The sequence below is a fragment of the Solanum pennellii genome, chromosome 12, assembly GCF_001406875.1.
Source record: "Solanum pennellii chromosome 12, SPENNV200".
In the NCBI taxonomy this organism is placed as follows: domain Eukaryota; kingdom Viridiplantae; phylum Streptophyta; class Magnoliopsida; order Solanales; family Solanaceae; genus Solanum; species Solanum pennellii.
The window spans coordinates 31,951,233-31,978,875 of NC_028648.1; the positions used below are offsets into that span (position 1 = coordinate 31,951,233).

Genomic DNA, 27,643 nt, shown 5'->3' on the forward strand with positions numbered 1-27,643 from the left:
TTAAAATGATTTTAATTTTGGTAAGTTTTTACTAAATTAGTTTTGTTTATATTATAGTTATATTTTTTATCACTAGTTTACGATAAATTAATTATTTTATTTTTGTTAAAATTGAAAATCTCGTTAATTAATTAATACTAATTTGTCTTAATTAGATTTTAGCCGAATTTATTAATTTAACTGAATTTAACTATTTTTTAAACTCAAAAATCCAACCCATCTTTAACCTCACCCCCTTTTCCCAATTTCCATCAGCCCACTTCTTCATCACCATTCGATATCTTTTCAGCCAATCCAAATGACCCAAACCGGGCCCAATTTCCAGTCCACAAGAGAAACCCAGCAAAGTCTCTTTCAACCATTCCAATACAATACAACAGAAGCCCAGCCCACCAATTTCAACCAAAACCCGACCTTCTTCATCCTTCCAGCGAGCAGCGTGAAAAACCCAGTAACGTGATTGTTTCCAGGCCCGAATTCAGCGCGTCGTTCTCTCCTCTATCCTTATCGTCTTTGTACACCATGTTGTCGGTTAGTCCAGGTGTTTCCATCTCAACGCCTCCCTCATCTTGGCTCAAAAATCGGACAAGAATGGTACTATTTACAGCTCCTCAACCTTATCCTGATAGGGGATTCGAATTTCTAAATTTCAAATTCATTCAAAATCCATCCCGAGTTTCCCCCCATTTTCTACCCTAATTCCATTCTACAAAAACATTCATCTTTTTCTTTATGAGGCGGTGAAAAAAAAAAGAGATGGAGCATTCAAAAAAATAGGGAAAAATTGAGGAAGGAAAATGAGAAAGGGTATAGGAAGTCAGTCACAGTTTGTTTATCAAATAGCTTATAAAGGTCTTAGGAATCAACTTCTAGAGTTGAAAAATCCTTAGAAAGTTTTTCTCTTTCTAAATTCCTGGAGGTTTCTTCGTCCAATTTCCCTTCAGATTTCTTGATTATTGCTCGAGTTGAACTTAGTAGAGAAGTCGTTGCTAGCTCGTTGTTCTCAGTTCAGCTGTCCAGAAAAAGGTAATATTTACTCCTTTGTTTCCTTCTCATTTCAATTTAGTGTATTATGTGATGGTTCTATCTCTGTTGGTTTTTTTTCTTGGCTGGTTCTCCCTTGAGTCGGATGTGAATGGTCATGGTTTACTGCCGTTGCTTTTGGAATTCTTGGTTAGTCATTCTGTTATCCATATCTTGCTTAAATTAATTGTTCGAATCAATTAATTGTTAAGCTTAACTTTCATGTTGCTGTGAATCGCGTGTTAGTCGAGTTTTGATGTTTATGCTCAACAGGTCTCCAAGAATGAATATTTCTTTATCTGATTTGTTAGTGTTAACATCTCTACATATATAGCATCTAGCTCTTCTTGAACTTGAAATTTTATGCATTTTGGAAACTCAGTTTCAACTCGCAACAACATTGTTAATCATTTTATACTCAATCCAACTTCCAATGTGGTTTGTGTTTTATGAGTGACCTACCTATAATATAATTCTGATGTTTCATTTAGTTGCTACGTGTTCTCCTCTGTTCTAGTTTGAGTTTAAATTCTAGGACTATATTGCAAGCTTTGAGTTTAGCCTTTGTTGGTTTCTTTATTGTTTCAAATCTCAAAATGTCATTATGATTGTGATTAGATATAATCGTGCAAGTTTACTGTGAGGTTCACCTTATTGTTTTCCAAAAGTACAATCTTTTGGTATGATTGTCACACTAGTTTATTGTCGGTTCATCTCATTTTGGTCATTCTTGGATTTACCAACTTATTATGGATGTTCTCTTTTCATATTTTACAAGTAAGTTCTTTCTAAAAATGATCAATTTAGCTCTAAATTGTCTTTTAGTTTAAGTACATTTATATCTCATTAATATAAGTGTTCCATCCTTGTGTTGAAAGTATTGTTTCTTACTTCATTATTTTCACCTGATGCATATGAACTATATTTAAGTTTGTCTTTCTTAGATATTTATATTAACATTACTTTCACACTTGTTTATGATTATATAAGCTTAGAAAGTCACTGACCATTTAGCTAGAATTGGGACTTGTATTTAGGTTAAATTACATATATACACATCTTTTCTTTTCTTATTTTCCATTATTCCATACCTTTTTAAAACATTACATAAATTCCTTATTTCTCTTTAGTTCTTTAATTTTTCAGATACATAAATATCTTCACCCATTCTTTAATTTTTCAGACACATAAATATCTTCACCCAAAATCAAATTTATCCACTCCTTTGTTAACTCCTTTAATCTCTCCCTAAAATAACTCCACATGTTTATTTGTTAAGATTTCATATTAATTTGATTTTGAAAAGGATTCTCTCTCCTGTCAATTAAATTGAAACTACTCAACATTTACTTTTTTCTTTTGTGCAGCATCAAACGCTCAAAAACAAAGTTTTGTTTTCAACTTGTTCTCTTTTACTAATGAATAGTTTCTCACGATTCTTACTAAAAAATGGATCATGAGATCTACTATTAAGAAATATGCAAACAATGCATATATTATTTATGCGTTTCCCTTTAGTTTCAAGTTTTCATTCTCTTTTTAAATTTTTGGTGATAAGGTAGATCTAAAAATAGTGTTTCTTCTTCTCCGTATTACCCTTCATTTTTTCTTCTAATTTTTTATCTCCTGATACATAAGAGATGGTGCTCCTTCTTTTAGTATTGAGAGTACCTAATCTTACTTAATATTATTATCCAATTAGTCGAGGAATGATCCATCATCAACTTCAAAACCGATTGTGAAAAAATGCCTAAAAAGGGGGAGAAGGTGGAATTGTTGGTGACTCTGATAAGGGCTTTAGATTGGGATATATGGGTGACACCAATGTTGAAAGTGGAAAAAATGTGGGAATTGATACAAAGCAAATGAAAAAGTGTAGAATGATTTCTTTATCATTTATTTCTTTCACCAGATCAAATTGTTGATTTTTTTTTTCATTTTTTTTATACATATGATTCAGATTTTTAATGTATCTATTTTTTTTGTTTCTTAAATTAATATATGATGTCTTCGTTTTAGCATTATGATACATTGCAATTTCAGCATGCACATGTTTAAATATTAGTCTTGATACATAACCTTAAAAAATTGAAATGCAAAATAGATATGTCTTGATCATAATTATGTACTTGATATATAATTATTACAAATTTTATCATCTTTTACTATCAGATACATACACTCAAACATATTCAACTAGAAGGACATGTATATGTAGGCATTATCAAATATAATAGTTGATACATAAACACTAATATTCCGACAATATTTGTTTGTATCAACTCACATTATGTTATGCATGACATGATACAATGTTATTGTATCTTTTATAGAACATAATATTCTCAAACAAAATAAGATAATAGTAATGTATCATGCACTAACTTTTTAGACATGATATATAAATTTTAATTTATTCTTAATGTATCTGATACATTGCTACTATTTTTGATCTTTTTTATTCTGTTACTATCTGGGAGAAATTTGAAAGAAGAATTTGAAATATTGATTGTTTAAAGTTGATACTATTTAAAGAGATTGACATCAAATTGATTTGTGTGATTTGAGAAACTGACATTTAATTTTACGTTTAATTTTCTTTTTAATCTAAAATGTCACGTTATCTAATGTATCAATTGTTATGTATATGGATGAATGTGATGTATTTCAATGACACAAATTTTAAAAAAAAATTGTAAATTGAAAAAAGGTAAGGACAAGCTGTAATTTGCTTCGAAATTCCTTAAAACATGTATCAAATTCATAACATAATGAATTAGATACAAACATTGCTTTCTTTTTACTGTGATGTTATACTTTATTACAGTAAACATAACTTTTCACAATCATGTTGTTCAATATACATTATTATCAAAAATAAAATCACACGTTATATAAGTAGTGTATCTAAAACATTATATATTATATCAGATTTACAAATTTTTATATTTTAACGATGTGAATATATTATTATCAATCAGAAATGTACACAAAGTTGAAGAAATATTTCTATTTATTATCTCAAAAGTTCATAAGCTAGTACAATATGTTGTAGTGTAGATTATTGTATCCATGAAAAACCTATAAATTGAAAATTATCAAACTGAAACATCAATGCATTTTTAAAAGTGTGTTTCAACAATCTTTGGAAAAGAAAGTATAAGTTTGTCTACTGTGACCTTCTTGTCCACAACGTGCACGACACTTTGTGTGTATTGTTAGCTTTTTATCTGGATTTTCCCCCTTTGGTTCCTTAATCATCCAAGCATCCTTTTTTGTATCAAGTTAGCAACACAATTTCTTCTAGAACAAATTCACTGAAAAAATAAATTAAGAAGATGTAAGAATATGCAAACATTTAAAAATTAGCAATACATTATATGATAATTCACTACAAAGCAGCTAATGTCTCGTGTATCATTCAAAAAAATAGTACAGTGAGCCGCAAAAAAGAACAAGATACATTAATCACTAATTTTAATATAGAATTAATACAATAAGTATCTAATACATCTTTTTGTACACACTTTACTACATCTATCAGGTACACATTAACAACCAACAACATGATACAATAAATATGACAATGGATAGTAAGAAGCTCATTAAGAGAGAAGAATCAATTCATACATGTTGAGATCTAAATATAGTAGTCTCTAATATGTTATTTACTTATTTCTTAAAAACAAAATTGTTACACATTCTTCATTAAAAAGATGCATATAAAATTGGAAAGTCGCAATCGTAGATTTCTCAATGGAATATGAAGGAACCATAAATAGATACAACTCTCACAATGGTTAGCATTTAGTATCCACTCAATCAAATTTTTTTGAATTAACTGATGTATTTAGTTGCTCCGAATATCAATTTCACAAGTAGAGATTTCTTGTGTGGAATCAAAAAGACCCTTACTGTCACTTTTTGCATGCTCAAGCAAAGGCCGATCAAAATCATTATCCGATGCTCTGTCAATTTCTTTGACATGAGAGTTGCTTCATAATTTTGAAGGTTAATTAATGAAAAGGGAGAAGAAATTTGAAGTTTTGGTTCCTTTACGTTATATGACTGAATTGTTGACTATAATCAAGAATGGAATAACACAATTTAAGGGATCTTAATTTGATTTTTAGTTTTTTTCCTTAATTAATGGAACAAATGGATATTATGGAATCTTAATTTAATTTTTTAGTTTTATTTTTCCTTAAAATGTGTCACAAGGAAGACATGATGTATAACCAATAGTGTACCCGAATCCTTAATTATGTATCCATAATGTATAAAATATGAGATTTATGTAATTAGAAAAAAAGTAGGGACAGAAGGTAATTTCACTTTTACTCTATGGGATTCTTAAAATTTATACTTTTCTAAATGCTCATTTCTCTTAAATGATTAACATTGCTACAAGTTAGATACTAATTTTTGTCTCTTCTCTTCGTTTGTTGCACATGTGCTACCAATCCGAGTCCGTTTAGAATCCCCTCCTTGCATATCCTTGAGTCGTATCGAGTTAGCCTTTGGTGTTCGGGGTTGAAAGGGAAGATGAAACAAGGCAAGCGGAAGCGAAAAATGCAGAAAAGGGCTGATATACATTGGTATACAGTTTCTGTATACACTGATATACATCAATACACGCTGATATGTATGATAAAAATGCATCATATACAGGTGGAGGAATATAGAGAGGGATCGGTAATTTTTCAGGTCTCAAAAATCCCAAAAGAGGGCACAATATACATGAAGTATACAATCGTATACACAAATATACATGGAAAGAATCGTCATATATAGGTTTGAACTAACAAAACAGGTGAAGGAAGTCTGAATGGGAAGCATTCATTCAGAATACATACCAATATACAGGGAAATGAGTCAAAATATGTATCGTAAACATCCATATACGTTTGGTGTATACACAGATTTTAAGTGTGGAAGAGAAGGGAATATAGGGCCAGAAGCCCCAAGGAAATTCCAGGAGGCCCAACAGGTCCAAATGGGTCAAGATCCATTTTGGGTCATTTCAGTTTTAGGATAGTTATAATGATTTGAGCCTAAGGCCCAAATTTATACTCTCTTCCCTTTTACTCCTATTTATATTATTTTGACTAACTTTGTTTGTTTCATGGTTTAATTTTAGGTTTATTAAATTCTCGAGATTGTCATTTCTCTTACATTCAATATATTTTTATTTATTTACTATTTTTTTTAATTAATTATTTTTAGGGAAAGGAGGAAGATCATTGTAAAAGGATAGTGACTAAAGTGGTTGATAAGACTAATAAAATGAAAAGCTAAGTGACCCATACAATAAATATATATATATATATATATATATATATATATTTATTGTATGGGTCACTTAGCTTTTCATTTTATTAGTCTTATCAACCACTTTAGTCACTATCCTTTTACAATGATCTTCCTCCTTTCCCTAAAAATAATTAATTAAAAAAAATAGTAAATAAATAAAAATAAGTTTTCTATATTTAGTTAAAATTTGGAAATAATTTGAAAGTCATTTAGTCAAATCGCCGATCAACCGCGAGTTAGCGGGCATTCCGAGGGCCTAACACTATCTCTGAATGTACATTGGAACTTCGAACCCTCTTTCAATTTTTTATTTGTTTTAAATCTTTTGAAAAGTAATTGTAAGTTTTCTTGATTTTTACTAAAAAATAATGTGGCAACTCTATTAATTTTGAAATTCGATTTTTCATAAATCATAAGACATTGATTTTTTGAAACTTAGTCATTTTTTCTTTTACTATATATATTTTCGTAAAACAAAAATGGAGACTCCGTTCGGGACTTATTAAGTTCTAACTATGAGATTTGATTGTTTGACTAAGTGTTTTTGATTGCTAAAATGAGTATTTGTGTTTATTGTTTTTAAATTTTATAACCATCATTGCATTTCATGACATATTCTTGTTGTATGTATAGTATATGAAGGGACGGTTTGCGGAACCACAATCGTACTTTTGTATACTCAACCCTTTTGTGGAATGATCATCAATTTATTAGTTCGTCATGCGTCCAATGGTTGTCGTGAATTCCATCCTAAGTTGTTCGCTTGGGTTCCCGGTCTTTCGAAGCCACTCTTAGTCAACTAGTGCAGAGCTAAACCAAAACTCGAATCTAGAGCATTTCGAACTAAGATGAACCAACACCAAGGCGTGTTTGGCCCATTAGAAGACCACATTGAGTCCAAAACGATCCACGGCTTAAATGAATGTTCATACTTATGTGTTTAAATTTGAAGGATGTATACGTTGTTTGAAATTCCATTGTCTCATGGGGTAAGGATTAGATTATAGTTTATTTAGGTTGAAGAAAGAGATTCGAAAGCTACTAGTCCATCCAAAGAATGGCGAGAAGAAATGAAGAAGGACGAACCTTCCATGGAAGCATAGTTTAGGGTCGTACCCCTGCGGGAGACTGATTATTTTGAATCCTATTTTCCCTATTATGTATCCCCATTTATTTTGTTCATAAAATTTGTATAAATTTGGTTTTTGGGGCAATGAAATATTTCAAATAACTTATACATACCTCAAATTACTAGGCCTACCCTTGGCACAAAAGGGTCACATATTTGTTTAGAACGCGCAATATTTTATTTATGTGTTATAACTGCTTATGTGAATATGTTGATTTATTTGGAGATATTCTAGCTTACTCTTCTTCAAGTTGTTTTTAGAGCCCTTAAGCACAAATGTCAAGTCACTGTGAAAAGTGTTTCTAAATACTCTTCTAGTTTTTAGTTTCTCGACAAAATTCGAACTTTATTTTTTCAATTATTACTCTCATATAAGAAAAAAGATTCATCGTCTCAAAGTGCATAAAAAATCAAATCAGTCGAACTACGTAGGACCTGAGTTCTCCTCAGTGAGATACATAGGCAGCCTTTCAAGGTTCGGTCCCTAGTTTGAGAAATTTTATCTTTTTCAACTCTTACAAGGAAATTAGAGTTACGTCTCAATCAAAAATCAGAAGTACGACAACGAAAGATACAATTGACTTTGTCCCGACTCAAGTCGACATTTGATTCATTAATCCTAAAATAAATAGACAAATTTCTATCTATTGAGTCATCTTTCTATTTACGTGGGCTAATTTATCTTCAAATGAAGCAACTCTTATGTGTTTACAATAATGTGTATGATATTTCGTATTAACTATCATCGACACAGACTAACACAATTGCCTTTGAGTTATTTTTCTTTGTCAGGTATTCAAAACTGATTTGTGTTGAGAAAGTGGCTGAACATCCATACTTCACCAGGTCCAAAGACCCCAAAAGTTCCTTCTCCTACCAATGTTTGTCAAAAGGCAAAGAAAAAATGGTTGAAACTGTTGAGAATACTGTTTTGAATGAAATTACTGTGAATGAGACTACCATTGCGGAACAGAATAAGTTGATTGCAAAAGTGTTCCAACAGAGTGTAGAAATGAGGGAGGAGATGGATAAGACCCGATATTTGACGAATTTTGCTATCATTTCTAACACTCCGACTCTAGACAATGAGAGGCCTCCACTCTATTTTCCTACTTCAGATCCAACGTTCGAGCATTTCCCAAACAATTCAACCACCTCTACAATTCCAAAACCTTCTCTCATTGACTTAACCACCCCTAACCCACATCATGCTAGTTCTTCACACTAAAAGTCACCTACTTCTCACAATCCAGATACCAACATTCTCCAGAATTTTCCTCTCAATCATCGAATTCCTACTCAAATTGTCCAAAACCCACCTACCACTCAACCTAAACCTCTAAAAACCACATTTCATCTTCCAATATCACCTGAACCACACCCTCCTCTTACCACACATTTTGAACCCGAACATTCTGAGAAGAAGGAAAATGAGTGTATGGTCAGGAAAGGAAAAGCTGAGCAAAGCATCAGAGAGGAAGTCAGGAATGCAATGAAGGACTTTCGACACACTCCAGACATTGTAGGGTTCAATTATGAAGATTTGTGTCGTCATCAACATTTGGAGCTTGCAGAAGGTTTTAAAGTACCAAAGTTTGATAAATTTAGTGGAGTTCAAAATCCTTTGACTCATTTGAGGGCTTATTCTGATCAACTCATTGGAGTTTGGATAGATAAGACTTTGCTGATGCGACTCTTTAGTCGAAGTCTGAAAGAAGAAGCTTTGGAATGGTTTATTTCTAAAGAAATCAAACACTGAACAAGTTGGAACGCTTTGGCTAAAGAGTTTATTCAAAGGTTTGGATATAATGTGGATTTCATCCCCGATCAATACTCTTTGGAGAGAATCAAACAGAATTCTACTGAAATCTATCGCGAGTATGCTTACCGTTGGAGAAGAGAGGCCGCAAGGGTTAGACCTCCTATGACCGAGAAAGAAATTATTGAAGTTTTCGTGCACATTCAAGAGCTCGAGTATTACAACAGGATGTTACTCATTTTAGGAGGGAAGTTCAGTGAGATAGTTAGAATTGGTGAAGCTATTGAAGATGGTCTTAGGATCGAAAAAATCATCCGAATGACTTCCCGAGATAAATCACCAGGACCATTGAGGAGGAAGAGGGAAGATGTTTCCTCTATCTCATTTGAATCGAGCCATAGGTCAAGGAGGCATGCTGGTCTCAATATGCGGAAGTCTTTACCATCCAAACCTACCTTTAGCTCCACAAAATCCTTACGTCGTCCAACCAAATTACCAATATCCACCACAAAAATCGTCCAAATTACAAGGCTTCATTCTCAATCAAATAACTAAGCTCCATTTCCAAGTTATCCAAATGCTTGCCAAATTACCCAAATTCCCCTCGTAGCTACCAAAACCCACAATATCCAAATTTCCAAACACCAGCACCTACTCGTCAAAATCCTTCCAATTAACGTCAAGTACCTCCATCTTCACAAAATAATTCTTGTCAGAAATTTTTGAAGAAGTCTACTCGAGTCTTTACTCCTTTGATTGAAAGTCGAATCCAACTCTTTGAGAAATTAAAGTTGGTTGGTCTAATACAAACCATTAATCCGAAAAATGTCAATGTTAATTCCAGACTTTACAGACCTGATCTTCATTGTGCTTACCATTCTGGAGGTACTGGACATACCACTGAGGATAGCATCAATTTGAAGCATAAAATTCAAGACTTGATTGATCAAAGAATTGTCACACTTCAAAATGTCACTTCCAATGCCAATGGTAATTCACTGTCTAATCGTGGAAGAGTCACTAATAACATGATTGACCCAAAGTCTCAAGCACCTCCTTGTCAAAATACCCCAAGTTATCATCAAATACCTCCGCCTCAACAAGTTCATTATGATCCTCCTTGTTCGAGATTCGATAAAAAACCTGCTCAGAATTTTACGCCACTCATTGAAAGTAGGACGAACTTGTTTGAGCAACTGAGTGCGACAGGTATTATTCATCCAGTTGGGCCCAAGCCTGTTGATACTAACTCCCAATTTTATCGAGCTGATAGAATATGTGCATATCATTCCAACAGTTTTAGGCATGATACTGAAGATTGTATCAATTTATAGCAGAAGATCCAGGACCTGATCGACCAGAATGTAGTCAAGACCACTACACCCAATTTCTATAGTAATTCTCTTCCTAAAAATGGAGGTGCCACTATCAATATGATAGAGACGGAGGATGAGTTGTGCATGGTAAAGGCGATAGTTGCAACTGGTCCTGACAGCTTTGTGAAAATTGCAGGTTCTCCAAGCATAATTGAAACTCGATTTACAATCATGACACTCCATCATGCTTTTGCCTCTGTGTCAAGAGAGGATCAGAATAAGAAGGCGAATAATCATGTTCTACCAAAGTTTTTGCCTCGTTTATATCAGTCCTTTGTGGTAGAAGAATATGCCAAAGATGACGGTCTTGGAGAAGGAAGTGGGGACCTTTTTGAAGATGATGTTGCACCCAAGAAGATGATCGAGACGCCAGGCATACGAGACGCTGAACCGATGGAGCAAGTTCTTAATTGGAGTTCCACTCTGCTCTTTATCTCTCGCTCAATTTAATAGACAAAAGTTGAATTTTATGTTGTTTTCCAAATCGCTGGTAGTTTGAATGAGGCTCAAAACCTACCATTTGTGCCTACTTATGTTTTAATTTCTCTTGTAATGTTTTGAAAAAAGGCAAAATAGCCCATTATCATGGACAAAGTTCATATTTCCTTGTTTTCAATGAAAGCCTCTTATATTTTGAAAATTTGTTTTGCTTGCTTAATTTTTATCTAACAATCTTTATTTTTGGTTTCAGTAAAAATATTTTTTTTATATAACCGGCCAATATCATGTCATGTCACAAGCTGAATGAACAAAATGGGACAGATGAAGATGGGCTATGAGAGTATGACGATGAGGTCATAATATTCAAACAACTTGTCAAAGATTGAAACAGTTTGAGATTAAGGGTAAGTCGCATCTGATGATACAAAAACCAAAAATCTAAGAAAGTATGAATGTGTCAAAGAAGTCAGTATCAGGGTCAATATGGGAGAATCCCTAAAAAGAGAACTCAATAATTTACTTTGAAGATACATCGAAGCTTTTGTTTGATCCCACATAGTGACTGAATATACACATTCATCTCAAGTTGTCAATCAACTCAGATGATTCAAGAGATGTTCTATTTGAAGACTCAGAGCTTCTTTTATTTCTTTCCTGTAATGCATCATTTGTTTGTAATTATTTTATATTCTTTAGTTAGAAAATTATTGTTGTATTTGAACTAGGTTCGACTTGAATTCTCAAGAATGAGATACGTAGGAGGCCTATGTTGGCCTCTATCATTTCTTTGTAAATTTCTTATATTTATTAATCCTCGAGATAGGAATTACGTTTGACCTGATTCTTGCCTCAATGGGATACGTAGTCGCCACAACGGCTCGGTCATATCTCCCGTAAGATTTCTATTTTCCTTTACAATAGAAAATGGGACAAAATTTTTGAGGGGCCTCAAAAATTCTAAAGATGAAGATCTCTCCAATTAGTCAAGACTGAAGTTACGTTGAGAATCGTAACTGGACAAGTTTTGTCAAGGATCTAAAAAATTCCATGATTTTTCTCACCAACAGTTCAAGATACACCAAGACAGTTAACTAGGATAGAAATTTTTCAGGATGACCTCAAAAGTTTTCATCTTGTTTGCATTAGAGATTTAAAGTAGTTGTGAATAACTCCAACATAATCAGGAGTTCCGAAGTAACTTCAAGTGATCCCTAAACTTTCGTTTTGAAGATCAGAAGTAAACTTTAACAATCTATGACATTTCAGGATTCCTATCGTCAAAATTTTAACAGTCTTCAGAATCCTATTGAGAAGTTGTCTGATAGATCTCAACATATCAACCACAAACTTGACGTGACAAGATACTTGGCAGTGACATTTTTCAGCTACAGTTTTTTTTGAAACCCTTTTTCTTAAAGATTTTACCTATTTATTTCAAATATTTTGCATAAATGTTTTATCTTGTCTATCGAGAAACAAGAGATGGGAGCGATCAACTGAAGATAGCAAGTCAAGGAGCAAGTGTTTGAAGAAGTCAACACATATCAATTTGTTTTAAAAACTAAGTTTTTCTGTGGATGCAGGAAAGTCAGTAAAGTTTTTCAGAAAAAAAAGAAGAGTTCAGAATACGAGCAACAACACCTCGTTCAAATTTCCAGCAAAGCATGAGCTATAACTGAGTGCAAATGTTTATGAACGAGTGAAAACATGACTCTCACCATGTAGAAACATCTACAATGACATTCAAGTACATTGTCTTTAGCATTATGAACATTAGAAAGAAGATTCACAAATTGCATCGATATCAGTCGTGGTAATGTGAGACCCTCCTAGAGGGACATTTCTACAGTATTATCAAATGAGATAATACCACCATCGAGAAGGACATCACCATTATTTTATCGATGGATATTATCATCCTGGCAATGGATCAAAATCATCCTATCAATGGATCACCGATGGAACATCATCATCCTATTAATGGAGCATCATCACCCTATCAATAGAGCGTCAACATCATCTCACCGGTTGATCATTAATTATTATCCTATCAATGTAGCATCAACGTCATCATCCTATCAGGTAGCAGCATTATATTACCAATGAATCATCATCTTTCTATCACTGGAGCATCATTTTCACATCATACCAAGTCATCATCTACTGCGTCAAGACCGACAGAGGCTGATGCAGAACATTTGCCGAGAACACTAAAGCATATCACTTCTCTATTAAAATTATAGTTTCTACTAAAAAGTTTATTTCATTCTTTGTTGAGAGCATCCAAGAGGATGAATGCTCAAATCAAACCACAGGTGCAAACGACATCAAAGAAAAGATGCAGCACGATGTGAAACCTTGTTAGAAGCATATATTATCGAGTCATCCACCTAGTTACATTAGGAATATTATCGAGCATCGACCTCGTTACAGTTGGAATATTATCGAGCATCGACCTCGTTACAGTTGGAATATTATCGAGCATCGCCTCGTTACAGTTGGAATATTATCGAGCATCGCCTCGTTACAGTTGGATAACCATCTAGCATCCTCCTCATTACAGTTGGACTATTATCGAGCCATCCACCTCGTTACAGTTGGAATATTATCAAGACATCCACCTTGTTATAGTTGGACTATTATCGAGCCATCCACCTCGTTACAGTTGGATAATCATTGAGTCATCCACCTCGTTAAGTTTGATAATTATTGAGCCATCTATCTCGTTGCAGAGATCACTGAGTTTGCTATGCAGAAATCAAGCAATGACATCTCCAAATTCTTAGCAAATCATGAGTGGTAATGGACATGCTGTGTTTGAAAGCGCCATACACTGAACATGCTTATGTGACATATTTCACATCAAGAGTAACTGAAAAGCATCGTAAGATATACTACCACTTTTCCAGTTACATTTTCTATTAACAAGTTGTTTTAGTCTTTGTCGAGAGCATCCAAGAGGATGAATTCTCAAATCAAACCACAGGTGCGGACGACATCAACAAGGATGCAGCACAACGTGGAACTTTTTCTTAGCAGCAAATTGGGACATAGTCTGAAGAGAGTATCAAACTCTTAGGACGCGACCAGAGGAGCGACTTCCACCACAATAATCACACCCCTGTCAGAAGACATGTGGGATTTTCTTTAGATTTCTTAATGTTCGTCCGGAAGAAACTTTGCAATCCGAGTGATAATGCGCCACGAGCTTTGAAAATTATGTTTGTGTAAGCTCTTAATTATGGGTGTGAAGTGCGCCACATTCATGACTAAGAGGTTACAGTCTCATTTTCATACTCGACTTAATTTGTCACTCATCTAGTTAAAGATTATCTAGCATAATAGATTTCCTTTTCAACCGATCTAGTCGAACTACAAACAGCCTGATTCCTAAGTTTTTAGGATAAGTAGGCGATCTCAATTTGAAAACTCAGCAGTATTCCAACACTCGCTCTTAAATCCTATTCTTGAGCATTGTGATCCCCTCATAATTTGGTGTCGGAGTGACTTTAGAACTTTTTCAAAATTGTGCGTGAAATCAAGCATATCGAACTGAAAGTGGCTCGAATTCTCATATAACCTGAGATATGTAAAACCCTTTGTCTAGGGTTCGACCATAATTCCTAAAGTTTGTACCACATTCAATCCTAAATATAAATATGTATTCGGTCAAAATTGGCATGATCAATTTCATTTTCCTCGAATTTCTTGCATCAATCCAAGTAAAATGAGAGACAACTGTCGACATCCAATTTTGACCCACCCCGATAGGAATTAATTCATGATCTTCTTAAATTCTCAAACAATTTAAAATAATTAGTTTTACAAATTTTAAGAAAAAATATAAAGTTTGCATTATTTTGAATAGTTTTGTCATTTCTTATAATTTTTACATAATGCGTATGTTTTATATTATTTTATATAATTATTATATTTCATAAATATTCAAAAATCATCTTAAAAAAGGATTTTATTTTTTGTAAGATTTTACTAAATTAGTTTAGTTTATATTATAGTAATATTTTTGAATCACTAGTTTACGATAAATTAATTATTTTTTGTGTTATAATTGAAAAGTTCGTTAATTAATTAATATTAATTTGTCTTAATTAGATTTTAGCTGAATTTATTAATTTAACTGAGTTTAGCTATTTCTTACTCGAAAATCCCACCCATCTTTAACCTCACCTCAAACCAATTTAAGAAATAAAGTTGGGCCCCTTTTCCCAATTTCCATCAGCCCACTTCTTCATTACCATTCGATATCTTTTCAGCCAACCCAAATGACCCAAACTAGGACCAATTTCCAGTTCACAAAAGAAACCCAACAAAGTCTCTTCCAACCATTACAATACAATACAACAAAAGCCCAGCCCACCAATTTCAACCAAAACCCGACCTTCTTCTTTCCAGCGAGCAGCGTGAAAAACCCAGAAATGTAATTGTTTCCAGGCGCGAATTCAGTGCGTCATTCTATCCTCTCTCCTTATCGTCTTTGTAAACCATATTGTCGGTTAGTCCAGGTGTTTCCATTTCAACGCCTCCCTCGTCTTGGCTTAAAAACCGGACTACTACAATGCTCTTTTCGTTGAAGAATAGGACAAGAATGGTACTATTTAGAACTCCTCAACCTTATCCTAACAGGGAATTCAAATTCTTAATTTTGAATTCATTCAAAATCCATCCCGAGTTTCCCCCTATTTTCTGCCCTAATTCCATTCTATAAATACCTTTATCTTTTTCTCTATGATGTGTTGAAAAAAAAAAGAGTTGGAGGGTTCCGAAAAATAGGGAAAAAATGAGGAAGAAAAATGAGAAAGGGCATAAGAAGTCAGTCACATTTTGCTTATCAAATAGCTTATAAAAGGTCTTAGGAATCGATTTCTACAGTTGAAAAATCCTTAGAAAGATTCTCTAGTTCTAAATTCCTGGAGGTTTCTTCGTCCAATTTCCCTTCGGATTTATTGATTATTGCTCAAGTCGAACTTAGTAGAGAAGTCGTTGCTAGCTCGTTGTTCTCAGTTCAACATCCCAGAAAAAGGTAATATTTAGTCCTTTGCTTCCTTTTCATTTCGACTTAGAGTATTATGTGATGGTTCTATCTCTGTTGGTTTTTTTTCTTGTCTCGTTCTCCCTTGAGTCGGATGTGAATGGTTATGGTTTACTGCCGTTGCTTTTGGAATTCTTGGTTGGTCATTCTGTTATCCATATCTTGCCTGAATTAATTGTTCGAATCAGTTAAGTGTTAAGCTTAGCTTTCATGTTGCTGTGAATCGCGTGTTCGTGGAGTTTTGATGTTTATGCTCAATAGGTCTCCAAGAATTAATATATCTTTATCTTGTTTGTTACTACTAACATTGTTACATATATAACATCTAGTTATTCTTGAACTTGAAATTTTATGAATTTTGGCAACTCGGCTTCAACTCATAGCAGCATTGTTAATCATTTTATACTCAATCCAACTTCCAATGTGGTTCCTTCTTTATGAGTGACCTACCTATAATATAATTCTGATGTTTCCTTTTAGTTGCTGCGTGTTCTCCTCTGTTCTAGCTTAAGTTAAAATTCTAAGACCATATTGCTAGCTTTGAGTTTAGTTATTGTTGGTTTCTTTTTATTGTTTCAAAGCTCAAAATGTCATTATGATTGTGATTAGATATGATCGTGCAAATTTACTGTGAGGTTCACCTTATTGTTTTCCAAAAGTATCATATTTTGGTATGATTGTCACACTAGTTTATTGTCGGTTGATGTCATTTTGGTCATTCTTGGATTTACCAACTAATTATGGATGTGCTCTTTTCATATTTTACAAGTTCTTTCTAAAAATGATCAATTCAGCTCTAAATTGTCTTTTAGTTTAAGTACAATTAAATGTACAAAATTGTTACTGTGGAGCTACTATTAACCGACAAAAAACCATGTTAACTAAACGTGGAGTGTGATGCATACGCCCCATTGAGACGACCTAATCTACCCTGCAATGGTATAAAGGCATTATTGCATGATCACTTAATCTGATGCCCAATAAAGAGGACTTATAAACCTATGGGGACACGTATTTCTAGGACTAAGAGGGTACGTTGAACCCTAGTCCAGCTTGGTCTAAGATTACTCCCAACTAGAATGTTTACAAACAATATACCTAAAATACTAAATAACTCAATATTCTGACATGCAAATTTGAGAATACAAGATTTATAACTGACAATGAGACATTCGTAATCTGAGACATGTATATCTATTTATGTGTCCGAGCTAGTGTATTTCATGAATTAAACAAATCTACAAAACTTGGGTTCTGAATTTCATGCAATGAATCGAGCAACAATTTCACGAAAACATGATAATCTGATTAATAATACGATAAGAACTGATTCACAACAAAGATATAAGATTGGAGAAACCCTGGGTCTAAAAATGGTATAGAGAATAAGAGCCAGACTAAATTTTAGGGACCTAGTGGATGAAAGGAATACACTAGTAAAATCCCACTTACATGGTGAGAAAATATATGTCACATCCGGGTTTACCCCCTAGATGTAACCGGTGTCGTCGTCTTCTTTGAGGACTAAGACTAGCCTCTTAGTTTACATCATCACATTCATATGTCAAATTTAGCAGAATATTTAAAACATTAATTACTTCTACTTGGAGGTTTACATAGACCTCTACATGCACATAATTATATATATCGAGTATACATAAACCCTTCGTATCAGAAGGTTACATAGCCTTCTACTTTTATTGAACATGCATCTATAAGATAGAAAATAGTCGCAAAGATTGTCTCACATTATACCATCTAAACGATTATAGCAATTTGGGCATAGCCCTACATCAATTTAAATAAGTCAATATAGGCTTATACAAATCATACTCGAATGAAAGTTGAACGAACATAAGAGTCTTAGAAAAACGAAGTAACTCCATAAGCAAGATATTGGCATCGCCCTCAGAAAGTGAGGACCTACCCACTTGGATGATACAGAATATCTAAGACTTCTTCAAATCGTCTCGAATGAGCCTTCAATGAGCGAAACCTAAAATGTTTGGGAAAAATAAAAGAAAAGGGGGTTAGTACGCCACTTGTTCTATGTATGAGACCACAAACACATATATGATCAAAACATGCTAAAAAGGGACATTAGTTAAACCATGCTATTTTACCCTTTAAAAGTCTTATGAATAATCAAGCAAGTCATACCAAGTAACAAAACATGCTTACTAACTCAAACAAGTAATATGCGTATCATCATACTTGAACCCATAATCTACTACAACCCTATCATCAAGAATGACATCACAAGCTTAAGTAAGAGTACATTTCATTATAACAAAGCAAAACAATTACCCATGAACTCCTATCAAGTCAACAAGTGCAATGCCCAAGCAAAATCCCATTACCTTAATCAAAAAACCTAACAAGAATCATGACTAACACCCTACTTCACATAAAATGACATTTAGATATACATTTCATATTACTTTAACGATATAACCCAACACATACTCATAAGTGACCTAATCAACATATAGTATCAAATATGTGCAAGTTCATCATATACATATCATATAGCATCACGAACGTAAGCATTAATAAGAACATACTCCTAAGACTCCCCTCAAGGCTAACTAGTGCAATGCTTAGGTAGAGTCCCATAACCCTAACTAGACTAAGCTAGACCCTTAGGTTGTCCTAGTTAGGGTTCAATCCTTTAATTCAATTTACCTTTTGGGAACATCTTGATCTAACCAACATAGACCACATATTCTAGTGTGGAATCCGGTGTCATAAAACCCTACAACGAAAGAAGGTGGACTACTTGCCAAAGTAGTACCAAAACATAAAACATAGCAACTACGCGGATCTACTAGCTAGTATTCCTATGGAGGAAACATAGTTCAAGAACTAGGAGATATAGTTGGGACCATATTTATGCTCTATGCATCGTAGTCTCAAATCTCAACAGTACTTTAGTGCTCCTACCTTCCCTATGTGGGAAGGGACACTCCTCAATCTAGTTTACTCGGTGCTAAGCTAGAGCTCCTTTTTGAAATGTCTTTAAGCCTTTAATTATCAATCATAGCTTAGTTTAGGTCATAGGGTCTACCCCTTGTATAATCATCATCATCAATAGCTCAAGAAGAATTGTATGTGTATAAGTCCTTTCATTATAATTCATATAAGTGAGGTTAGCACATTAACATTTCGTATCATAATAGTGCACATAAATAGTCACCAGTATCTTTATACCACATACACCTTAATAAACCTCACAACATAGTCAAGACATTTCAATTCAACATCATACCATCCTATCAATCCTAATACAAGGCATACTCCAAAATTTCATCATGACTTAATCCACAATTAATCACAACTAGAAGTAAAGATAGAGATCATAAGACTTAACAAGTCTCCTTTATAGTTCATCATTTAGGCCTTACCATAAACCCTCAATTTAATCGAATTTACATGTAACATATAATAATTCAATAATAAACATGATTAAAGACTAGGAGAATCACTATACTATAATTCAATACTAAATCAAAGCTTAAGACAAGATACTTAGGTCAATTCTCATAACCTAGATCACTTGTCAAGAACTAGTAAGAAAGGCTACAGATCATCATAATTTGTTCATGATTAGTGTAACAATATCATCTAATAGTTATTTAACCATTAGTCAAGTCAATTGAATCGATCAAAACCTAATTCACACCAAGATCAAACCTAGGGTTAAGGTTAAGGATCATGTTCCTCTATTTAGACCAAACAATCACAAATTATCATAATCAAGTTAAAATAAATGTTAATATATTCATTATATCCTAAAGAAACCATAAAAAAGTAAGTTCCTAACATGAAATTCGTAATTGAATGAACCCACTTGAAAACCCAACTTTTAGAAATACTTTGAAGGAGCCCTTTGAGGAATGAAGTCTCAAAGGTGAATAAGATCCCATACCTCACGTTTGACGAAGATTTTATGGTGAAATCTTCCCTTTCTGTCACCCAAAATCTACCCCTAGTTTGTCTTCAATGGTCACTTCCAATAGAGAGAAAGAAGAGATAAGGAAGAAAGTTTATTTAGTGAGGTGTGTTTAGACTAATAAGGGTTGGGGGTCTTTATATTGGGGCTTAATTAAATTAGTTAGATTACCTTACACCCCTAATTAATTACCTAACCCCCTAACTAATTAAATGAAACTAACTTAAAATGTGCAGGAAATTCGACCCTCACAGACGAGACCCCGATCGACGGTCTGTCTGTGAGTCGATGGTCACTGTGCCCTTCCATGCTGAACATCCATCGTTCTTGTCAGAGACTATGCAATTGGGGTTCTTCAAAAAAAAAAAGAGTCTAGGTGTTGTTCTACGGTAGGAAATGATGCCCCGTCGTCCCACACATGGATCGTCGACTGTGTCTCGTGGTTACACACTGTACAGGAAGTGTTGACACCAACGTACAAGGGTCCTCCTCAAGGGCCCTTGTTGGTCCTTGGAGATTCTTACCCAGACATTTCAACTACGAATCATATTAAACGCAAGTTATACACCCTTCCACCTAATTTCATGAATTTGCGACTTCTAAAAGCGCATCAAATAGGCTTAGGCACTCTAGTACCTCACTAGAACTAGTTTCCGGACACCATGGACGTTCTTGGACATTTTGGTTCCTAAACTTCCTAAATGACCTATATTCATTAAGATAAGTCTTGAAACAATTTTTTATACCCCAAGTCACCTATGTTAGGCTTTAAGACAAGTCCTGGAATTTTTAAATGTTACAGTATACGGAGAAATCCTTTGGATTTTGGGGAAGAACTTTGGAGAATACTGCTGCTTGTTCTTAGGTGATTTGATGTAGGCTTTGAAAGTTGGCGAGATTATGTAAAGGATCCACCATCACCAGTTGTAGCAAAAAAAATACAAAGATATATCGAATCTTAAGTTCCATAAATGGGAAGAAAGGGATGTCTTGGTTCGAAGATGGCTCGCCAAAACCATGACTGAGGAGTCCAAGCTAGCAAAGATAAAGAGTTTCAACTAAAACAAAAAATTTAGAATATTAAGATGGGTTCAAAAAATATGGATGAATATGTGAAAGAATTTAAACGAATTCGTGATATCCTCGCAGCCATACACAAATCCTTAGACGAAGAAAGCAAAGTTATAAACTTTGTGAAGGGTCTTGGAAACACATACAAGACTTTTAAGACCATCATGTTGAGTAAGCCTCCATATCCAACTTTTCTTGGGTTTGGTAATGCACTAAAAGGATTCAACATGCGAGAATATAATAGTGAATCTGATAATGTTGATCAGGCCATGAATTTTCAATTCAGAAAAACAAAGGAAGTTTTGGCAGAGGTCGAGGATATAAAGATGACAAGGTTAAGACAGAGATCAACAAGGACCTAAGCTAAATAACTACACAACTGGGAGACAATCTTGTTTCACTATATATAATCAAAGGATCACTCCACCACAAGAAAGCACATGTAAAATTTGTTGAAGAAACAATCACACAACCGTCACTTGCTTGTATAGGTAGGACTATTCTTATCAATCTTAACAAGAAACACCATAGGCTTTTCAGCCTTAATAGTTAATGAGCCATCTCAACAATTTGTATATGGATTGTAGAGTAACTCATCATATGTTAAGACAACAGATACTTTAAAAAACCCTAATTTATTCGATGGAATGGGTTTTTTATGGTAGGTCACGGAAAATAACTTAAAATTACTCATATTGTGAATAAAAATATAGGTACAAGTTTGCAATTGAAGAATTTTCTAGTTGTACCTAAATTACAGATTCTTTTTTCTGTAAGTAAACTTGCAAGTGAAAATGAATGTCTTTTGGAAATTTTTGACTGAGTTTGTTGTTAAGGATTAGAAAACAAGGAGTACACTAGCAAAGGGGAGTAGAAAAGGAGAATTGTATGCTTTGGATCCCAATTGTGTAAATGGAGAAGTGTATCAAGCTCTAGTTGTTGTACGTTCGAATAAAGCATCTGATTAAGTTGGTCATCAATGATTGGGGCACCCTAATATTAGGACTATGGGTTTTTTACATTCTAATATATTAGTTAGAATTAGTAGTTGGAACAAAAACTTTTCTATTTGCACTGTATGTCAAATGGGAAAAAGTTGTAAACAACCTTTTGAGAATTCAAATAAAGTTGAGGTTGAACTTCTTGTCGAAATTCTTTGTGTTTTATGGGGTCCATCACCGTATACAACATGATTATTGTAGATGATCACACAAAATACACTTGGTTTTACCCATTGAAAAGAAAGTATGATTTTTTCTCCACCTTTGTTAATTTTGAGTGATTGGTAGAAAATCAATTTGATAGGAAAATAAAAGTATTCTATAGTGATGGAGGTTGATAGTTTAGTAGTTAGAAGTTTATCGATATTATTACTGAATGTGGAATTCAAAGACATGTATCATGTACAGACACCTTTGCAAAATGGAGTTGCCAAAAGAAAACACACACACTAAGTTGAGACAGGTTTGACCACACAATGCTAGTGTCCCTTTTTACTTATGGGTTGAAGCGCTTATGAAAACAACATATATTATTAGGGCTGTCAAAAATGAACCCAACCTATGTACGACCCAACCCGCCAAGAATTTTAAGGGTTGGGCTCAAGATAATTTGAGTTGGGTTCAATCTCAACCTATTCAATCTTAACCCATTTGAAGAGAATTCTCAATTAAGCCCAATTCAATCTCCAATTTCAACCCATTTTAATTTTTTTTTTTATTAATATATGTTTCTATATTGAAGATATGACATTATTATCTATTTAACATCTTTTAGGATTTATCTATCAATTTGTCACTTTTTTTAACAAAAAATTCTTGAGCGCAAATTAAAATTATGATTATTAAAGTTAAAGATCAATAAATTAAATTATTAAGATTAATTGGGTTAAATTGGGCGGGTCAAGACCCAACCCATTTTTAGCCCATTTGTGCCCCAACCAAACTTGGGCGGGTCAAAACCCAATCCGATTTTTATTAAACCCATTGTAAAATTTCCGATTTCAACCTAACCCGTCTATTTGACACCCTTGTATATTATCAACAAACTCCGAACACCAGTCTTGAAAATGTAGTATCCTTTTCAGAAGTTACACAAAATAAACAGATTACACAGGTTTGAAGATCTTTGGTTTTAGGTTCTATCCACGTTTGAAGGGATACAAAATAAATAAATTTCAGCCCAAGAATATTCCCTATGTATTTATTGAATATAGTTCTCTACACAAGGGCTTTATATGCTATCATCCGCAAGAAAATAGTTTATATATCACGACATGTAATATATGATGAAACTAGTCTACCCTTCTTTGTAATTCTACACAGGATATGGCCAACAACAGTTACATTTTGTGCACTTACAAAGACATCATAATTGAACCAGCGAGAACTTTACGATACTAGGAAGTACATAAAAGTACAAAATTGATAAATACAAGTTGTTCCTACTCCTGAAGCTTTTCAAGACGCCATTGTTGATGAAGATTATTAGAACATAGTAGAGCCTCTGTCGTTTGGTTAACCAAATGCTACCAGTGTCAATATTGCCTAGACGAGGTCCCCGACAACAAAATCACAAATAGAAATTCTACATTCTTCGAAAATCATCTCTTCAACTGTAATTCAAGAAAATAATCCACAAGTCTGATCATCAACATGTCCGCATCTTGGTGAGTCCGTAGGTATTAAATTATGTGTTGATCTCAGTGGATAGCAGTGTCCTCCAACTATATGACCACCCTATCAAGATAACACATCAAATGGTGAGAAAGACAAAATCAAAAGCCATGTCACAACCACCAAATTTTCTAACACTTTTAGCTACCACGTCTTCTCCTAATAGAGAACCCAAGAACCTAAAGGAAGTCTTATATCAACATCATTGGCTGAAAGCTATTAGAGAAGATTGCAGGACCTATATCATAATAACACCAAAAGACTTGCACATCGGGAACGTCAAATTAATATAGTTGAATAAAGGTGGGTGTTCAAAACCAAATTGAAGACGGATGGTACACTCGAGAGATACGAAGCTCTCTTGGTCGTGAAAATATGTAATAAAATGGAAGGTATAGACTTTGAAGACAATTTAGTCTAGTGGTGAAGGGTATTATCACACAATTTTAACTAAAGCCACCATACGAAAATAACCTCTTCCCCAACTTGATGTAAAAAATGATTTCCATCATGAAAAACTCATAGAGACTGTCTATATGCAACAACCTGTGGATTTTGAAGATTCTAATTTCCTAAATCATGTTTGTCGACTGGAAAAGGCCATTTACGGGCTTAACCAAGAACCAAAGGCTTGGTTCCAAAGATTTAGTGAAACTCTTCTTCACCTAGGCTTCTCTTCAAGCCATGCCAATTCTTCTTTGTTTGTGCGTTGACACAAGGGTGAAATTATGATTTTGCTTGTCTATGTTTATGATATTTTAATAACTGGGAACAATATGATGATTATGCACCATCATTTCTCAATGGAGTACTCAGTTTGCTCTAAAAGATATGGGCAGTCTCCAATTTTTCTTTGGCATTGAAGTTGTGCCATATATAGATGGAATCTAAATTATTCAAGTGAAATATGCCAAAGACATTATCAAACGAACTAGTATGGATTGTGATAGAGCAACCCATAAGTCGTTGTCGAGGAGAAGCGATTTTCATATCCCAACTAGATCTCCTATTGATACCTTTGATTATCAGAGTATAGTTGGAGGGCTTCAATATCTTACACTAACATGTCCTGATCTTATTCATGTGGTCAATCAGTTTGTCAATTTTTGCATGCTCTTACAACTACTCATTTGAAAGGAGTGAAACATATTCTTCGGTACCTCGCAGGGACTATAAAATTTTGGCTTCGCATCATTTCCAGATCCTCCTTACAAGTTGTTGGCTTCTTAGATGCCAATTGATAGGCTGTGCAATCACTCGTGGATCAACAACAAGACTTTGTGTGTTCTAACGAGATAATTTTATCTCCTGGTCATCTAAGAAACAAGATGCTGTATCAAAATCTAGTGCCAAAGCATCAATTTCATTTTGTACCCAACAAGCTTGGAGTTGTCTCTCTACCAACGTCCAACTTGAGCGGGAATGAAAGTGAGTTGAACAAGGAGTAGGAGTCCATAAAAGAGTCTTGTATAATAGCTTTTGGCTTTCTAGGTTTTGCATAATACAAATAGCTTTCTCTTCTATAAATGTGGGTATCCAGCCATGTATATGCCAGAATAATAATACAATATTCAACCTTCTTTCTTGAGCCTACATTTGCTTATATTCTTCAGGTAGAACATATTTGGTTTGTTTTACTCCAAAAAAATTATACATTGGTTTATAATTATACTAACAATTCTTTGTTTAAAAAAAATTTAAGAATAAAGAAGTAATTTTTCATGTTGATTTTCTATGTGTTTATTATGAGGAACTTATTAATATTTATAATTACTAGAGGGGAGAAAACTCTCAATGCCTTATTTTGACTAAATTTGGTTCTATAGTTCTTGATTTGTTTAAAGGCTCACGACTGAGTTCTATTGGTTTAGAAGTATGTGATATCATCTGAAGGTTAAGACAATGGATTCAAGTCCCATCACACCAAAAGGGCAAGACATTAGGTTCAATTCGGATGCACATAATAAAAAATGTTTGAGGATAAGATGGTAGATTCAAGTTCAATCACACTTAGAAGGTAAGACATTAATTTGAGATTTAATGTACCATGATGATATGACATTGAGTTTGATTCTCAATTCACCACAATGATGATAAAATGATGATTAAGACAAAAATATTATATTTTTAATGATTTGTTTAAAATTCGTCTTATTGAATTTGCTCCATACCCTGAAGCGAATGTGGTAGTAGTGTATTATAAGTTTAAAATCCATCCAATTTCTCTATTCTATCATCTCAAAATGGTTTTTCTAAGGTTGAAAGTAGTTATTGTGATTCGGCCTGAAAAGTCATTTGACACTCAACTTTTTCGGGCCTAATCTAGTAAATTTTATAATTCCTCCATCAAAATAAAATAAAATAAAATGAGGGTGCACTTTATCTTTAAAAGTGATGTTGAGGTGGGTCATGTAAATATGTCAAATATAAAGGTACGACATGTATATATGGTTATTGTCAACTCATGATAAGATTGTGAATTGTAATAAGCATTGTGAATGTTTGACCATTTTTGGAAGTGAATGTGTTAAAATATGTAGGAAAAACACTAATAAGAACATATTCATGTATGGTTGGAAATATCTCACAACTCACATTTACTAGAGGTTTGAGAGAAATAAACAAATTGTATTTGGCAAAAATTGTCAATGGTTGTGTATGTTTACACGCCAGAAATACTATGGTATGTTTATTATGAACTATAGAAAGGGTAAAATAAAGAAATAATTCTTACCAATAAAGGTGGTGGTCATGACTAAAATAATATTATTGCCTGGCAATATAAATATTTCATTGATTGTGTACCTATGGTACGACAAAAGTAAGCAAGAAACATGTTTTGCTTGTGATCATTTTGATCATGATAATAATAATATAATTTTCTCCTTGAAGGAGATGCTCACCATACGGATGTTGTCATGTAACATGTGATGGTATACAAATTAATTGTAAACTCTAAAGAGTTGTGTTACTATTGGAGGAACAATAATATTGGAGTTGTAATAAGTTTCAAAAGAATCTTTTTTATTTCTGATGATTTGAAAAGAAAAAACTATATTGAGACTATAAATTATGAAAAGAATAAATATGTTCATACAACAGAAGTGGGTTATAAATATTTGTGTAAAAATTACTCATTTTTTCCTTTTTTTGTAGAACAAAAACACGGGGGTGCTGGTGGAATCACTTGCAAAAGTAAACTAAGTGTACGAAAATAAAAGATCAGTTGACATTACCAGTTGATCATTCTTATTTAAATTTGGTGCAAAAGTAATTGAGAATTCATGTGGTTATATATTGAAGAAATAAAAGATTCTTCAAAAATTCTCTTGTGTTTGCTTATTTTTGTGATAGGATGATCATCGTACTAGCGAAGGTTGAGATTGTATCCCCGGATGTTTTGGAACGTACAATAAATAAGCTGAATATGAGTTCATTCACCAACCATGAATATCGTTTGCAATTATACGATTTTGATAATTACATTTATGCAATAGTAACATGTGGTTTGATCAACTTACAAATTATTTTTTAGAAGTTCATTTTCTCGAATTATTAAATCAAGAAAATGTTTCAAATTATAAAATGATGTTGATAATGTTGGTTGGTTTAGCAGAAATTATATATCTCTAATTATAACTAAACTAATGGTTACAAGAACAAATTTCTCTAAAGAAATTTTGTATGAGATGAATTTATATATCATGTAGCAACACTTGTACACATCAAGCCCACAAAGGTCCCCTATCAAAATTGGTTCAGGGTCAGGATTCAAATTGTTTTATCTAAAACATTGGATGTGCTTTTATGATTTCTTCGCCACGCAGGATGATGCATTCTCAAATGATGTTGGT

The 27,643-nt window shown here is 33.6% G+C and overlaps 2 long non-coding RNA genes across 2 annotated transcripts; both read left to right on the forward strand.

Moving 5' to 3' along the window:
- The first annotated feature begins 455 nt into the window (after positions 1 to 455).
- Positions 456 to 3,052, forward strand: LOC107007450. Its single transcript, XR_001455082.2, has 2 exons — positions 456 to 1,173; positions 2,726 to 3,052. It is a non-coding gene; the product is annotated as an uncharacterized LOC107007450 (long non-coding RNA).
- A 12,416-nt stretch (positions 3,053 to 15,468) lies between these two features.
- LOC107007697 lies at positions 15,469 to 25,382 on the forward strand. The gene is made up of 2 exons (XR_001455161.2): positions 15,469 to 16,082; positions 24,957 to 25,382. It is a non-coding gene; the product is annotated as an uncharacterized LOC107007697 (long non-coding RNA).
- The last annotated feature ends 2,261 nt before the right edge of the window (positions 25,383 to 27,643 follow it).